Here is a 7,760-nt window from a genome sequence, read left to right as displayed (position 1 = left end):
GGAGTAAAGCGCTTACTGTGACTGAGCTGGGGAACCAAGGCAAACAACTTTCTCCCACACTTCTCATGTGCAAACTGCATTAGGAAGGAAAAAAGAGGAACAGCCGAAACTCTGGACGCTTTCAATTCCCTGGGGCAGACGTGGAACGTGCACAGAAGGCAACCGGGAATGCAAACCGTAGTTTACTAGCCTTGGTGAAGAGTTAGCTGACTCATTAGTCCTCTCAAACCCCTGTGAAGAGTATGCTGATCCCCATTTTTCTAAATTTCACAAACTGAATATCTCAGGCTCAAAGGAGTAAAATAATTTGGCAAACTGGAGACCCAGGATTTAAATACGTGCAGCGTGGCTCCAACGTTTGTTCCATTAAGCTTTACAGTGCTTTAACTTTTTACTTTGAAATAATCTTATATTCACAGGAAGTTGCCAAGATAGTAGTCTCAGTGCTCTGCCACAGAGTACACTCCCACCTTGTTTCTGTTTTTGAGACAGGGTCTCCATGAATTGCCCAGACTGTCCTTAAACTTGTGATCCTCCTGCCTCAGCCTCTTGAGTAGCTGGGATTACCAGTGTGCACCAACATGCTTGCCTTCTCAGATCTTATGTGGGCTCCTTGCATCTAGAAATCAAATTAATTAAAGACTGATTAATAATAGTACACAATTTTATTAAATTTCCATGTACATGAGGACCTTCAAAACACAGTGAATTCTGAAGGAGTGGCCAAAGCTCAATGCTTTTATACTTTTTAGACAAAGAACAACAAACTTGGGAAGGAAGGAGAAGCTAAATCAACCTCCAGCCTAGGATAAATCCCAGTGATGTCACTAAGAGAGGAAGTGTAAAAACAAGTTGGAGTGGGATGGGATTAGGAAAGACAGTAAAATTAACTGGGCATTACTTTCCTATGTTCATCTATGAATACATGACCAGTGAAACTCCACATCATGTTCAACCATGAGATCCTGATTAAAATAAGTTATGTCCTATACATGTTTCATATGTCAAAATACACTCTACTGTCATGTCTATCTAAAAAGAACAAATAAAAAATTAGAAAATTTAAAAAAAAAAAAAACGATTGGAAGACCAGAGCTCCTTTCACCAGCTTACTTGCCCAAGTTTGTTGCAGCCTCTCAGCATGTCTCTGGTGATCAAGACTGCTTTCCATGTTGGAATGGAAGAGACAGCCCCCCATTTTACCCGGAGGTGTAACTTTAAATTGTTACAAAGAATGCAATTATATAGACTATTATAATATTGAAATTTTAAAATAAAACTTTAACATTGCTCTTAAACATATTCAATGGGATCTAAATACTATAATCATTTATAACCACTAACTTTCACTTAAATAATGGACAAGCTTTCTTTCATAGTTGCAAATTTTACATCATTTATTTTTCTTTCTGAATTAAATTTTATGGTATTTCCCCAACAGAACATAGTCCTAATATAATGTATACTTAAAGTTTAAAAGTCTTTTATTGAGGTTGATATTTTTTTCTTTTCTTTTTTTTTTTTTTTTTTTTCTGCTAAGGACTGAACCCAGGGCCTTGCTCATGCTAGGCACATGCTCTACCACTGAGCTACACCTTTGGTATGTAAATAAATATAAATTTTATTTTAGAATTTCTTAAGACCATAAAGCTCTTATAATTAAAATTTTTGTGGACTAAATTACAATTACAATTATTAGTGAAAGTCAATTAAATGAAATAATTATTTTATAAATTTTGATAAAAATTATTTTCAGAGTAAAATGTACTAGAAATATAGATCTTATTTAGAAAAAAACTAGTTTTGTTCAAATTAATTGATGTATCTACAGCTGAATCTTATAAATGGCTTAAAGAAAAAATGATTATTTCTTAGGGGCTGGGATTGTGGCTCAGCAGTAGAGCGCTTGCCTAGCATGGGTGGGACCCTGGTTCGATCCTCTACACCAAAAAATAAATATAAAGAAAAAAATGTGAGTAAAAATGATTATTTTTATAGCTCATGTGAATTTATGGAGACTGAGAAACCCTGTTCATATAAACAAAGAAATGGGAATGAAAGAAGTTTTACTGCATCATTATTACTTATTTGAACTCCTTCAGAGTTATATACCAAAAAATGGAATTTTAATCTATTATCAAAATTACTATTATGGCTATTATTATTTTGAGTCAGGGACTCACTGTGTCACCCAGGCTGGCTATGAACTCCTGGGCTTATGCGATCTTCCTGTCTCAACTATCAAGTAGCTAGGACTATGGGTTCACACTATCACAACCACACCCACCTAAAAATTAGGTTTAAATTGGGTCCTTGTAATATTAAGAATTAGAAACCAATCAGAAATCTTTTGCTGCAAAAAGATTTATTACTGGGGCCAGGGTTATGGCTCATTGGTAGAACACTTGCCTAGCATGTGAGGCACTGGGTTCAATCCACAGCACCACATAAAAATAAACAAATAAAATAAATGTGTTGTGTCCATCTACAATTAAAAAAAATTAAAAAGATTTATTACCTAGTAATCAGTCATTTATTCCAAAAGAAATTTACTAAAACTTTGCAGATGATGGTAATTATTTTTGTTATTTTTTTCACCAAGCCACCCTGTTGAACCCATCACACTCAGGAAGAGTTGTGGGTCAGTTGTTAATTTCATCATAGTTTTTCATATGATGTCCAATTGAAATGTTTTGTCATCTCATGTGCTTTAAATACATTCTTTGTCAAAACCTATAGCTGTAGATTAGGCTTATTTGTGAAAAATTTCTACATTAAACCTAAATAGCAGATTCAGCCTTCATTTTTCCATCAGTTAGCCAAAATAGATTTACTTTAAGATTAAAAAAAAAAGTTTGACACTAATTTTCATGTCAAATAACTGTGTTGATATGCACTTGGGAGGCTACCCCTGAGAAGTGTAAATTAGCACCAAAATTAAAGTCACTGAGAGAATGACTTGGGACATAAACTTGGATTTACATTAAAAAAGTGTTGGAGGAAGAATAAATTCATAAGGTAAAAGAAATTGTATGTTTCTTTTTCTTAATTGATGTAGGAATAACTTTGTCTAAGGTAACATGGTAACAATATTGGACGATTATGACATATGGATAAATGAGAAGAATGACATTCAGAGAGGACAGGCAGAGGGATTAGAAACACCGCTCCAGGTCCTTGCGCTGTGTGTGCCCCAGCAGGGTGTAATTCAGAGGTAGACCTGGAACACTGTGAAATACAGGAAAGCCGGGGTGGAGCTCAGTGGTAGGGCACTTGTGCAGGAGGCCCCGTGTTCCATCCCTAGCACTACGAACAAAGGAGAGGGGAAACATGTATTTTACACATACTGGGACAGCCACTAGAATTTTTTCTTTCTTTTGCTGTACTGGGAATTAAACCCAGGGGCACTCTACTACCATTAAGCTACATCCTCAGCCCTTTAAGAAACTTTCTGTTTTAAAATTTTGAGTCAGTGTCTCTCTATGTTGCCCAGATTGGCCGGAATTTACAATCCTCCTGCCTCAGTGTCCCAAGTCACTGGGATTACAGGCTTGCACCACCAGGCCTGGCTACCACTGGAACATTTAAAGAGTATAGTTGGTATTATAACAGTGTAGATAAAATAGAATTATGTAAAGTTCTCAGGCAAAATGAGAGAAGGCAGGAAAACATGGAAAAATTAAACAAAGAAATGAAATTAGCTCCGATCTCTCACACTGCACAAAACTCAACTCTAAGTGGATCAAAGGCTTAGGCACAAGAACAGAGACCCTGTGTCTAATAGAAGAAAAAGTAGGCCCAAATCTTCACCATGTTGGCTTAGGACCTGACTTCCTTAACAAGACTCTTAGAGCACAAGAAATAAATTCAAGAATCAATAAATGGGATGGATTCAAACTGAAAACCTTCTTCAGAGCAAGGAAACAATCAATAAAGTGAAGAGAGAGCCTATAGGATGGGAGAAAATCTTTACCACATGCATCTCAGATAGCGTTATCAACCTTCAGGATATACAAAGAACTCAAAAACCTTAACACCAAAAAACAAAACAAAACAAAAAAAGGCCCACAATCAATAAATGGGCTAAGGAACCAAAGAGACACCTTACAGAAGAAGAAATGTAGTTGATCAACAAATATATGAAACAATGTTCAACATCTTTCAGAATTAGAAAAATGCAAGTCAAAACTACTAGAAGATTTCATCTCACTCCAGTCAGAATGGCAATTATCATGAATAGAAGAATAATAAATGTTGGCTAGGATATGGGGAAAAGGCACACTCATACATTGCTGGTGGAACTGCAAATTGGTGCAACCACTATGGAAAGAAGTATGGAGATTCCTCAGAGAACTTGGAATGGATCCACCATTTGACCCAGCTATCCCATTCCTCAGTTTATACCCAAAGGTCTTAAAATCACCATACTACAGTGACGCAGCCACATCAATGTTTATAGCAGCTCAGTTCACAATAGCCAAACTGTGGAACCAACCTAGGTGTCCTTCAACAGATGAATGGATAAAGAAATTGTGGTGTAAATATATACACAAGGGAATGTTACTCTGCCTTAAAGAAGAATGAAATGATGGAATTTGCAGGTAAATGAATGAAGCTGGTGAATATCATGCTAAGCAAATAAGCCAATCCAAAGAACCAAAGGCCAAATGTTTTCTCTGATATGCAGATGTTAATTCACAATAAGAGGTGGGGGGCTAGGGACGAATAGAGGTACTTTGGATTAGGCAGAGGGGAGTGAAGGGAGAGGAGGGGTTATGGAGGTTGGAAGGATAGTAGAATAAATCCGACATTATCACCCTATGTACATACATGATTACATGATCAGTGTGATTCTACATTATGTACAACCACAAGAATGAGAAGTTATGCTCCATTTATGTATAATGTGTGAAAATGCATTCCACTATCATGTATAACTAATTAGAACAAATTTTTTTTAAAAGAGAGAGAGAGAGAATTTTTAATATTTATTTTTTAGTTTTCGGCAGACACAACATCTTTGTTTGTATGTGGTGCTGAGGATCGAACCCCGGGCCACACGCATGCCAGGCGAGCGCGCTACCGCTTGAGCCACATCCCCAGCTCAACAAATTTTAAAAGAATTTTAAAAATCACTAACATAATGGATAATAGTCCAACGATACTAATAATTGTTCTAAAAGTGAATAATCCTGTGCTCCAGGGGAAGGGAAGAGGCTTTTCAGAGAGGATAAAATAAAAAGGGTTGTGGTTCAATGGTAGAGCACACCTGGGCTCAATCCTCAGTACCAAAATTACAAAAGGAAGCAATGTACATTCCAAAGGGCAAAGGGCATGGATGGTAGCTCAGTGCCAGAAATGACTGGTCTGTCCCTGTTCCAGCAAAGTTCCGCCTCTAGTGTACCTGCTCCTTTATCACATGGCAAAAGGCTCTCAGGACTGAGGCAGCCTCCGGTTTCTGCTCACACATGAATCTGTCCTTCTTTAGTTCATTTTCATTCATACTCCTTTGATTCTCTAAATACGATGTGAGGTTTCAGTTGACACATTCCATGTTAGTAACCATCTGCACATGGTGGATGACAGAAGAGGAAGGATCGCCTTTGGGACCTGGAATGTGGTATTGAAGGGCAGCTCGCACCGGCTGCTTGGCCTCCCAGCATCCATCAGGTAGATAGAGAGAGGAGTCAGCAAAGGGGACAGAGTGGCCAGGTGGTGGGAGGAAAGCCAGGAAAGAAGGATGACCAGGAAGCCAAGAGGTGAACGTTTCAAATGCAGCTGTCACAGGCTCCACAGTCAGAAAGAAAAAACACAGTTCCAGCTGGAAGACGCTCATTTTCATCCACATCAGGACAAAGCGGGGAAACAGGAGTCTGATCTCTTGGAGGAAGAGTGTAAGTCTTTTGGGAGACAGATATTTTAAAGATAGACACTCTAGGAGACCACTTATGAAGACAAAATTTTTTTAAAAAATCTTTATTTTAGTTGTAGATGGACATGATACCTTTATTCTACTGATTTATTTTTAGGTGATGCTGAGGGATTGAACCCAGTGCCTCACACGTGCAAGGCCAGGGCTCTACCACTAAGCTACACCCTTGATTGTAATTTTATAAGTTATAAATATGCAAACTAAAATTATAAATTCTCTGAATTTCACTTAATTCTCCCATCATTTCTGATGATTGGAATCAAACTATCTTGAGAAACAGAAACTATCTTCTTCACTCCACAAATAGCACAAGAAAAATATATTTCAGTTAATACACATATGCCCCGTTGAATAATTCTGAAACTAAATTTTTCCTGTTTCAATGTGGTTCAAATGTTGGGCAGTCTACCACTGAATTACTACTAAAATTATACAGCAATTGATACAATTCTCAACAGCAATCTTTCTGGTAGACAGTAAATAATGTTAAGGTCACAAATCAAAGTATTAGCATCTTCATTAAATATATTATAATTTGTCTATTTGCTACTACACACAAGGATACAATTCTCTCACATATACTTTTCTTACACTCTAATCATATTTTCACTTCCATTAAGTCCTACTGCAATAACATGGAATTGAATTATTGCCTCATTCATACACTATCATAAGCAAGCCACTGTCACTTTTTCCTTAAGCTATAATAGTCATTCTTAGAAAAACCAAAAATTTATAACATGATTCATCTTAGCTCATATAAACCAATTTTCTCCCTGGAAGCTAACGTGAACATTGGTAAGATTCTTTTGGATCTGAAAATACCTTGAAAGCCCCTCTCTTTTGAGCTAAGAAATATCAGACTCAACAAGAATTTGAATGAAAGAAAAACCTTAAATATATGTACATATGGAAGTTACTTAAGACTCCATGTCATTTTGATCTCATTCAAGGGCATATGTGGTTTTACTGCTTCTTTTTAAGGGGGATGTCATGGGGATGGATCCCAGGGCCTCTGAGTGAGACACATGCACTTGACCACGGAGCCACCCCCACAGTCCAAACGGCAAGTTTCCAATACTGGGGAAAAGAAAGCTCCCCTGGGACCCTGAACAGGCAAAACTGGAGACAGAGGCTGGGCACGAGATGCCTCATAAAGGACACAGACACACACACACACAGTGATTTTCAAAAGTCTTCATTTTGCAAACATGAACCTACTACAAAAATGAGTTTTCTTTCAAAAACTGATGTTTTTACAGGGTATCAATACTATAATACTCCTCCACCACTCCAACTTGAACTATTATGGAAAATAGGGCGCCATTAACAAAACCAGCAAGAGCAAGCCATGAACAAGAATGCAAACCTTAATGAAGAAAAGTTAAAGGCCATAAAAAAATCTAAGTGGAGAGAGGACTGTGCTGCTAGTGTTCTGTTTAAAGTAGCATGAACTCTATTTACCATAACAGTTCAACACAGTCCCTGATAAATCCAGCTGATGTGTTGAGGAACTTGCTATGCTCATGTCGATTATATATGGATGAGTAGAAGCCCACAATGCCTAAGTCAATTTAAGGAACAAGAGGAAAGAGCAGGCATGCCTTCCTGGGTATTAAGGAAAAATTAAATGTCATCAGTAAAGAAACAATACAATACTGGAGCAGAACAAATAATTGGGCCAGTGAAACAAAATGAGAATATGTGAGTGGTGTTGTGCATGTTGAAAACTGGTCTGTGAAATTCACACCCCGGGGGTGCTGAGATGACTGGTTCATTAGACACCCACAGTTGGGGCCCTACCTTGTCCCTCACAAATGGACAGACA

The sequence above is a fragment of the Marmota marmota genome, unplaced genomic scaffold, assembly GCF_001458135.2.
Source record: "Marmota marmota marmota unplaced genomic scaffold, marMar, whole genome shotgun sequence".
Taxonomy (NCBI): Eukaryota; Metazoa; Chordata; class Mammalia; order Rodentia; family Sciuridae; genus Marmota; species Marmota marmota.
The sequence above is the reverse complement of the archived record's forward strand: the minus strand, read 5'-3'. Positions refer to the sequence as shown.